Below are 11070 nucleotides of genomic sequence, written 5' to 3'. Positions count from 1 at the left end.
ATTATCTGAAGTGTCTATAACCAAAGACAAAGGACAAAACCATAAATCAAGAAAACAACCACAAGCTGAATTACAAAGTAAATATGTCGATCATTTTAGACTTCTTTGAATTGTGTTTTTAATTTGCTTTATTCTATTATGGATGGATTTAAAAAATATGATACAGTTTAATTAAATTTATATTTAAATATTTTTTGAAATGTAGATTCAATGGAACAAACAGATGAAAGATCTGTAGTAACAGTTTTACAACACACTATTGAGGAACCATTTATTGTAGATGAGGAAGTTGAAGAAGTTGAGGAAGTTCATACATCTAGTCCAATACGTAAGTATTCCTTAAAAAAATGGATATATAGCATACAATATATTTAATAATTAATTATATATTATATTATTTACAGCTTCAAATGATGTTCATGGAACCTATCCAGCTACACAACATCATGAAATAATAAGTGAAGATTTGCAAGCGATTCAAAATGTTGTTTCTAATTTAAAAAGTGGGCAGGAGGAATTTCACCATACAATAAATGTTAGGCTACAATCCATGGATGAGTCTCTGAAAGAAGTTAGCAATACCATGTTACTTTTGCTTGAAAGCTCAAATGTCAATGAAAATTTACAAAATATATGTGAAGAGCAAAGCCTTAACAATGATGCTATTACTATAATGGCACAGGCACATAGTTTAATCTATTTTTTACACCATAATCAGCCCGATGCCCACCGCCCAGGGGCATCGGGGACAGTACCAGGCTTCAGCCTGGTCAGGTAAGTCCTGGAGGGGGGGGACCCCTTCATTGGGGGGGTCCCCACTCCCCCAGGGCCCCTGGCCAGGCTGACCGGTCAGGGGGTTAATGTTTTGGCCGCGGGACCTTATATCATAAGTGTCCCCCGGCTGTGACATTACCCTGCTGGCTGGTTGTGCCTGGGACTGGTTCTTAAAATACGGGGGACCCCTAGTCATTTTGTCCCCCGTATTTTGGGAACCAGCCCCGGACCTGGAGCCTATCAGAAAAACATACTGATAGGTTAATTGTTTTTTAATGAAGCATATGCAGTAACTGTTTGGCACCTATATGGGGGCAGTACTTGGATGCTTGTGTTGGTGCTGTCAGTCCAAAATGTACCAGTAACTTCCAAAGTTTTCCATTGCAATGTACCATATGCTATTCTGTATGGAGTGTAAATGGGTAGGACATGTGAGCTATCCTACCTAGTGAATTTGTATGCACAGTTCAAATGAGGCCTTATCACTAATTAAAAAAATATATATAATTATTTGGTGTGGGGGGGGAGGGGGCAGCCGTTATTGTTGTGCCTAGGTGTGCCCCCCTTAAATACGCCCCTGGATCACACACATTATGACATTGCAATTATAATGTGCAGCAATTAGTACTTTAGTGGGGTCTTTATGGTTTAGCTGCCAATATGCTTATATACTGTAGGAAATTTTTGGTACCAAAGGTCAAGCGTCCTATGATGAGGTGTTTAACCTGGATGATAACAACTCCTGTTGATTAAACACCTGCTGTTGGTGACTACTTGGATCGTACTCTTTGGGAGAATTCAAATGTTTGCTGCGCATCCCAGCACACATGCGCGGCCGCCGGCAGTATTCAAATGTTTCTGCCAACGGGCGGGCAAATATCATTTTAGCTCATTACCCCCGGGTATAGCAAATTAAACATTGAGAAAAGTCAATGGTTTGGAGGCACAAATGGGGCTTCTCTCTTCAAGCCAATTAGTTTGGTTGGGTTTAGCCACTTAACCCGACCTTAATGGGCGTGATAAGCGCAATCAAAACATTGACCACTGGCTACAAGCATGAATTAGGCCCTATGTATGTATCTGTTAATGTGAATCCTATGCATTGGCTGTACATGCAGCCTGCAGGATGTTGTGATGTCACAGAGGTCAGAGGCTCAGGTTCTCAGTGACCAGTAACTGCCATTACTGCTCAGTGGTGACAGTTGGAGCTTGGTGTTGATCTGCTGCAGACATGAACTCTTCTGAAGAACCAGCTGAGGGTCCCCCGGCCGCCAAAAAAATGAAGCAGGAGGATGAGCAGAAAGTCGCCTTCATAGCAGCATTGGGCCTTGTCCCAACGGACAAAGTGGCTGAGATAAAGAAGAACTCTCAGATGAGAGGGATGAAGAGGCGCCGTAAACCCAATCCCAAATACTGTAACGGCACAAACAACCCATATGTGTCTCGGAAAGACTACATCCCTGAGTGAGAGGTGGAGAGAGGAACGGATAGAGGAGAGGAGGCTTAGATAGGCTTAGATGTGTTACTAATACGTTGGCATAAGTTAGATATTAAGATATTCATTTTAATTCTTTAAGAAATTCATTTTAATTCATTAAGAAATTCATTTTAATTAATCCTAATTAATTAATCATTTAATTTAGTTATATAGATAAAAAATAGGTAGATATCTATCTATCTATCTAAGCCACACAGGCCCGTAATATTTCCTGCCGATCAGATCTGGGCTCTGTATAATGGACCTGCACATAAGCTAGAAGACTTAGGACATGTCCTACATTATATGGCCATGCTCCACCATACTGAGTCTTCATGTGCTGCTGCTTGGGGTACATAGAAATAACCCCGCTGCCTCTCTCACCCTCCACCAATTCCTAAACCACATAAGAGACAGAACAGAACACAGCGCAGCTCATCCACCGGGCGGGAGAGCAAATAACAAGCAGGGTGCAGCCACAGCTGGGACTGTAATACAGGAATAATGCCCAGGTGCCCCAAGTGTCAGACACTGATGCAGAGGAACAAGATTCTGCGCTGTCACCTAATCATGGAAACCACAAGAACAAGGTAACTAGATGCTGTAGGAACCAGCAATAAGATAATGTATGTGGAAATATCTGAATAAGTCTCCTGCTATTGTTCATACTGGCCACGCATTGGGGCTACTGGAATTGATCTATAGACTATAGATGGGAACTATAGATCTCAGCTGTATACAGTCATTGTTTATATATATATATACATACATATATATATATATACACAGCATGCCTCCCAACTGTCCCGATTACAGACTGTCCCACAAGTTGCAGACTGTACCGCTGTCCCATTTGGTGGTTGCAGTGTCCTATGGGGGGGGGAGACTGGGGCAAATTGGTGTAGTCAGTGTTCACCGCTGTTGATTGCTGAATTCAGTGCAGGAAGCGCGCCAGGGTTTCCCGGTTGCTTAGGGAGGGCTGGGCACACCTCCATATTGGGGGGTTGCGGCGCTCCTACTTCTAGTGTGGCAACTAGGAAGGTCGTGGCACTTTAAAAACTGTGAGGCATGATTTCCCTCGGTAGGGGAATCTTATATTTAGTGTGGAGATGACGGCCCTCACGGGACGAGCACGTTCTCTGTAGTAATTGAAATTATTTTCTCAAATCATGCATACGATTATGCACTTTGTATGCATATTCCTGACAAGTATGTCCATGGATTAAAAAGCATTGTAGATGCTCGTGCACTTGCTACTACACCTTCTTATTATGATGACGAAGTGTCACGAAAAGATAAAACTACAATGGGTAAAAACCTTTTATTTGTTTTTGTTTGTTTATTATACATTTTTAAATAAATCTTTTAAGTTAATATTACTTATGATAAAATATAGATTGTATTCAATATTCATGTTATAGTTGTTAATTATATCTTTAGAAAACTTAAACATTTTTCCAATGTGTAATATGTGAAGTAATTAAAAAAAATTTTTTTTTTTAATTATCAGAAAAACCCAAGAAACGACTGAAAAATTCTGGATTGAAAACACCCAAAAATTCAAATTCAGCCGAAGTACAAAGGACAATGACAATGTCCAAACAAAGAAGAGAATTTCAAACTCCAAGCATTTTCAATGACAGTTAGGTCAACGAAGGTACTTTTCATGGTTTTGAAACCACATTATCTGAAGTGTCTATAACCAAAGACAAAGGACAAAACCATAAATCAAGAAAACAACCACAAGCTGAATTACAAAGTAAATATGTCGATCATTTTAGACTTCTTTGAATTGTGTTTTTAATTTGCTTTATTCTATTATGGATGGATTTAAAAAATATGATACAGTTTAATTAAATTTATATTTAAATATTTTTTGAAATGTAGATTCAATGGAACAAACAGATGAAAGATCTGTAGTAACAGTTTTACAACACACTATTGAGGAACCATTTATTGTAGATGAGGAAGTTGAAGAAGTTGAGGAAGTTCATACATCTAGTCCAATACGTAAGTATTCCTTAAAAAAATGGATATATAGCATACAATATATTTAATAATTAATTATATATTATATTATTTACAGCTTCAAATGATGTTCATGGAACCTATCCAGCTACACAACATCATGAAATAATAAGTGAAGATTTGCAAGCGATTCAAAATGTTGTTTCTAATTTAAAAAGTGGGCAGGAGGAATTTCACCATACAATAAATGTTAGGCTACAATCCATGGATGAGTCTCTGAAAGAAGTTAGCAATACCATGTTACTTTTGCTTGAAAGCTCAAATGTCAATGAAAATTTACAAAATATATGTGAAGAGCAAAGCCTTAACAATGATGCTATTACTATAATGGCACAGGCACATAGTTTAATCTATTTTTTACACCATAATCAGCCCGATGCCCACCGCCCAGGGGCATCGGGGACAGTACCAGGCTTCAGCCTGGTCAGGTAAGTCCTGGAGGGGGGGGACCCCTTCATTGGGGGGGTCCCCACTCCCCCAGGGCCCCTGGCCAGGCTGACCGGTCAGGGGGTTAATGTTTTGGCCGCGGGACCTTATATCATAAGTGTCCCCCGGCTGTGACATTACCCTGCTGGCTGGTTGTGCCTGGGACTGGTTCTTAAAATACGGGGGACCCCTAGTCATTTTGTCCCCCGTATTTTGGGAACCAGCCCCGGACCTGGAGCCTATCAGAAAAACATACTGATAGGTTAATTGTTTTTTAATGAAGCATATGCAGTAACTGTTTGGCACCTATATGGGGGCAGTACTTGGATGCTTGTGTTGGTGCTGTCAGTCCAAAATGTACCAGTAACTTCCAAAGTTTTCCATTGCAATGTACCATATGCTATTCTGTATGGAGTGTAAATGGGTAGGACATGTGAGCTATCCTACCTAGTGAATTTGTATGCACAGTTCAAATGAGGCCTTATCACTAATTAAAAAAATATATATAATTATTTGGTGTGGGGGGGGAGGGGGCAGCCGTTATTGTTGTGCCTAGGTGTGCCCCCCTTAAATACGCCCCTGGATCACACACATTATGACATTGCAATTATAATGTGCAGCAATTAGTACTTTAGTGGGGTCTTTATGGTTTAGCTGCCAATATGCTTATATACTGTAGGAAATTTTTGGTACCAAAGGTCAAGCGTCCTATGATGAGGTGTTTAACCTGGATGATAACAACTCCTGTTGATTAAACACCTGCTGTTGGTGACTACTTGGATCGTACTCTTTGGGAGAATTCAAATGTTTGCTGCGCATCCCAGCACACATGCGCGGCCGCCGGCAGTATTCAAATGTTTCTGCCAACGGGCGGGCAAATATCATTTTAGCTCATTACCCCCGGGTATAGCAAATTAAACATTGAGAAAAGTCAATGGTTTGGAGGCACAAATGGGGCTTCTCTCTTCAAGCCAATTAGTTTGGTTGGGTTTAGCCACTTAACCCGACCTTAATGGGCGTGATAAGCGCAATCAAAACATTGACCACTGGCTACAAGCATGAATTAGGCCCTATGTATGTATCTGTTAATGTGAATCCTATGCATTGGCTGTACATGCAGCCTGCAGGATGTTGTGATGTCACAGAGGTCAGAGGCTCAGGTTCTCAGTGACCAGTAACTGCCATTACTGCTCAGTGGTGACAGTTGGAGCTTGGTGTTGATCTGCTGCAGACATGAACTCTTCTGAAGAACCAGCTGAGGGTCCCCCGGCCGCCAAAAAAATGAAGCAGGAGGATGAGCAGAAAGTCGCCTTCATAGCAGCATTGGGCCTTGTCCCAACGGACAAAGTGGCTGAGATAAAGAAGAACTCTCAGATGAGAGGGATGAAGAGGCGCCGTAAACCCAATCCCAAATACTGTAACGGCACAAACAACCCATATGTGTCTCGGAAAGACTACATCCCTGAGTGAGAGGTGGAGAGAGGAACGGATAGAGGAGAGGAGGCTTAGATAGGCTTAGATGTGTTACTAATACGTTGGCATAAGTTAGATATTAAGATATTCATTTTAATTCTTTAAGAAATTCATTTTAATTCATTAAGAAATTCATTTTAATTAATCCTAATTAATTAATCATTTAATTTAGTTATATAGATAAAAAATAGGTAGATATCTATCTATCTATCTAAGCCACACAGGCCCGTAATATTTCCTGCCGATCAGATCTGGGCTCTGTATAATGGACCTGCACATAAGCTAGAAGACTTAGGACATGTCCTACATTATATGGCCATGCTCCACCATACTGAGTCTTCATGTGCTGCTGCTTGGGGTACATAGAAATAACCCCGCTGCCTCTCTCACCCTCCACCAATTCCTAAACCACATAAGAGACAGAACAGAACACAGCGCAGCTCATCCACCGGGCGGGAGAGCAAATAACAAGCAGGGTGCAGCCACAGCTGGGACTGTAATACAGGAATAATGCCCAGGTGCCCCAAGTGTCAGACACTGATGCAGAGGAACAAGATTCTGCGCTGTCACCTAATCATGGAAACCACAAGAACAAGGTAACTAGATGCTGTAGGAACCAGCAATAAGATAATGTATGTGGAAATATCTGAATAAGTCTCCTGCTATTGTTCATACTGGCCACGCATTGGGGCTACTGGAATTGATCTATAGACTATAGATGGGAACTATAGATCTCAGCTGTATACAGTCATTGTTTATATATATATATATACATACATATATATATATATACACAGCATGCCTCCCAACTGTCCCGATTACAGACTGTCCCACAAGTTGCAGACTGTACCGCTGTCCCATTTGGTGGTTGCAGTGTCCTATGGGGGGGGGAGACTGGGGCAAATTGGTGTAGTCAGTGTTCACCGCTGTTGATTGCTGAATTCAGTGCAGGAAGCGCGCCAGGGTTTCCCGGTTGCTTAGGGAGGGCTGGGCACACCTCCATATTGGGGGGTTGCGGCGCTCCTACTTCTAGTGTGGCAACTAGGAAGGTCGTGGCACTTTAAAAACTGTGAGGCATGATTTCCCTCGGTAGGGGAATCTTATATTCAGTGTGGAGATGACGGCCCTCATGGGACGAGCACGTTCTCTGTAGTAATTGAAATTATTTTCTCAAATCATGCATACGATTATGCACTTTGTATGCATATTCCTGACAACATTATTTAAATAAAATTTTAATGTTAACATATATATATATATATATATATATATATGTGTGTGTGTGTGTGTGTGTGTGTTTTTATGTTCCCACCTATGTTTTTTTACTAAATGTGTACTATTTAACTGACATATATCACATGTGACATTGCATTTCTTTTTGGCACTAGATGTTAATATCATCCATAACCTCACCAGTAAGCAGCATCCACCAGAGTATCCTGCTCCCAGGTCTGGAAAGGAACCGCATCAAGTACAGACACCGTGCAACTAAAATATGTTTTTTGGTACGCATATCCTTATTACTATATAGCTATATCACTAATAATACACTTTTAGGTGCCTGTTTCTCTCCCCCACATCTCCATACTGTGTGTGTGTATATATATAGATATATATATATATATATCTATATATAGAGCAGGGAGACCAGGAATACAGTGCACCAAGGCCCTACCATCCCTTCCTCAACGGAGTGCCAGTCCCTCTCTCTCTATATCTATATATATAGATATATATATATCTATATATCTATATATATAGGGAGAGACAGAGATCCCCAATCCGCGCTCAAACCAGCGTGAGCAGCACCTCTGAAGGATCCTCTGTCAGACAGAATCCAGCATATAGATATGAGAAGAAAAGAAAGTTTCAGAGGGAGGTAAGAATCAAGTCAATACAGTCAAAACAAATATTTGAATTCTCGCCCTAAGGTGCATATTTATTTTGCGGAAATAAGAAATGATGTACTACCCAATCGTTCGGGTCCCATTTGGCCCCATGTCTGATGGTGGGGGTTTTGCGCATGTGCTTACGCCAATATGCACATGCGCAGTTCATGAGAGCGAGCGGCTTTGGCAAGTTTCTCACTCACCGAGCCCTTCGCTCCAGACAGGGAGGACAGGTGCGGCCGCGGGGGAACACCCAATGTTTTATGGACATCCCCATGAAAACGCTGGAAATTCCCCTGGGTACGTAGGCGGGTCGATACCTGCTCAGTTCCCTCCCCCTTTTCGGCGATCTGCGGCAGAAATAAAAGTCAGTTCAGACTAACTACTATTTACAACGGGGAGAAAAATCATTTGATGGTTGACGACCATCGAATGAATTCTCTCCCCTTCGGTCGCATGGGTGCGCTGCTACTGAGGGCTGGGGAGGAGGGGGGTACTACTATTGACGCCTTGGGAGGGGGAGTACTGCCACTGAGGGCTGGAGAGGGGACAGGTTCTGCCACTGAGGGATGGGGGTGCTGCTACTAAGGGCTGGGGAGGGGGAGTACTGCCACTGAGGGCTGGGGAGGAGGCAGGTTCTGCCACTGAGGGATGGGGGTGCTGCTACTAAGGGCTGGGGAGGGGGAGTACTGCAACTGAGGGCTGGAGAGGGGGTAGGTGCTGTTTCAGAGTACTTGGAAGGGGGGGTCCTGCTATTGAGGGCTTGCGAGGCATTAGGGGGGACTTAGATCTAGGCTGCAGAGGTGGAAGTTAGGTTAGGCTGTGGGGAGAAGAGGTTTGGGTTAGGCTCCGTATGTATACCATATATATGTATATATAAACACATACATTCAGAAACCCCCCCATAAAATTCCTGCGTTTGCCCCTGTAACCGCACATGTACACGGCCGTTACTGTAAAGGGCTCATACCAAATCCTCTCTGGGTACTTTCTGCCATATGTGATCTAGGCTGCGATAGAGGAATACATGTTCTATATACAGTATGGGGCTTTATTACTTCACCAACTTCCTACCCTTGGCCATTGATTACAGAGATATTACATATTACATATTACATTACCAGCGCTGTGTCTAACAAATGTTTTGTACTTTGGAAGGTGGTGCGATATGTGCGAGAAGCTGGAGATAAATATGAGATGACAGAATAATGGAAGTGATGAGCAGAGCGGCGGAGCCATTAATATTTATCTCGTACATGGCTCCATCATCCAGTGACTGTATGTGGTCTCTCAGCCTCAGGAGCGGCAGGATTAATGTTTGCCTCGTACATGGCTTCATCATCCAGTGACTGTATGTGGTCTCTCAGCCGCGGCAGAATTAATGTTTGCCTCGTACATGGCTTCATCATCCAGTGACTGTATGTGGTCTCTCAGCCGCGGCAGAATTAATGTTTGCCTCGTACATGGCTCCATCATCCAGTGACTGTATGTGGTCTCTCAGCTGCGGCAGGATTATTGTTTGCCTCGTACATGGCTCCATCATCCAGTGACCGTATGTGGTCTCTCAGCTGCGGCAGGATTAATGTTTGCCTCGTACATGGCTCCATCATCCAGTGACTGTATGTGGTCTCTCAGCCTCAGGAGCAGCAGGATTAATGTTTGCCTCGTACATGGCTCCATCGTCCAGTGACTGTATGTGATCTCTCAGCTGCGGCAGGATTAATGTTTGCCTCGTACATGGCTCCATCATCCAGTGACCTATGTGGTCTCTCAGCCTCAGCCGTGGCAGGAGGGATATTATATACACGTGACCATTACATCATGTGTTCTGTTACACATATATGTATCGTAGAATAAATAATGAAAATGCACATGACTGATTGGTGCTCATTTACTGTCACTTGCTTCCTTGTATACTGCAGTCATTACTGAGATACCAGCACAGGTGCTGACGCGTTTCACTTCTCATGTAAGCTTATATGGGCCTATGGTGTTAGTACTCAGGAGGTAGCACCTTGGCTTAGACCCTGGATGGATCATACTCGCTTCCCTTCAAGTCACTATTATGAGCAGGTGTTGGTAGTGGTAGACCAGCAAAATAATGTAAATTCATTAATAGAAATCAGATTGGGGGCCGTCACCTTTCCAAAATAAAACAGAGTAGAGGATTGTAATAAATATGTAAATCCGCATGGAATCTCTAGTAACAGTGACAGTGAGGCCATACTCTTCCTGTACACCTGCCCCTGCTGGCTAATGGATTCATTATACCACCTTGAAATAGCATCGGGGTATTAACTAAAGAACCAATCAAGGACCATTATTTTTCCCTGGCCTGTTACAGCAATGGGAAACTCCTGGGAAATGAACAGTAAGTAGGCCCTGGTGGTCCAGCTGGTGAGTAAACCTGCATCTTGAGACTTTGGGCCTTTTTCTGGTTGGTGCGTACTTTCCCGTATTCTTTCGGATGGCGTTTTTTAGCCATCTGCGCATGCGTGGGGAACGCTATGCGCATGTGCCACGCACGGTCTCCGTACTTGTTCTCACTAATACCGTACAGAATTGTGCACCGCAATCACTCGGGAAATATGGGCGTGTTATGGGCGTCATTCGGAATGACACAGGGGCGTACTTTCAAAGTGGGCTAAACAGGGCGGAAACATGGGCGGACACGGGGGAGTGCACTTATTTTGGTGGGCGTGCATTCGGACAGCACGCCGAATGCACGCGAACAAAAAGGCAAGAAATGTGCGGTGTCCATAAGAAAGTATTGCTTTGCGGACACCACTCGGTCATGCGCTAGGCAATCGGAACGCCTAATCAGGACGGACGCACCTCAACCAATGTCAGCTGAACACAATACAATCTCCTACTTTACTCATTACTTGTTAATTACACGCTTCTCACTGCTTCAATTGGAACCATTGCAGCTTAAAGGGAACATTACATGCTGCACTTGTCACACACTTTTACACTGCAAATAATGAACCCAACTTAATATAA

At 42.9% G+C, this 11070-nt stretch overlaps 1 long non-coding RNA gene across 1 annotated transcript; it reads left to right on the top strand.

Annotated features, from left to right (window-relative positions):
* The first annotated feature begins 21 nt into the window (after positions 1–21).
* LOC146027747 (uncharacterized) lies at positions 22–3879 on the top strand. The gene is made up of 3 exons (XR_014455139.1): positions 22–77; positions 206–328; positions 3762–3879. It is a non-coding gene; the product is annotated as an uncharacterized LOC146027747 (long non-coding RNA).
* Positions 3880–11070: the final 7191 nt, after the last annotated feature.

This window comes from Crinia signifera, chromosome 1 (genome assembly GCF_055691185.1).
Source record: "Crinia signifera chromosome 1, ASM5569118v1, whole genome shotgun sequence".
Lineage (NCBI taxonomy): Eukaryota > Metazoa > Chordata > Amphibia > Anura > Myobatrachidae > Crinia > Crinia signifera.
The sequence above is the reverse complement of the archived record's forward strand: the minus strand, read 5'-3'. Positions and strand labels throughout refer to the sequence as shown.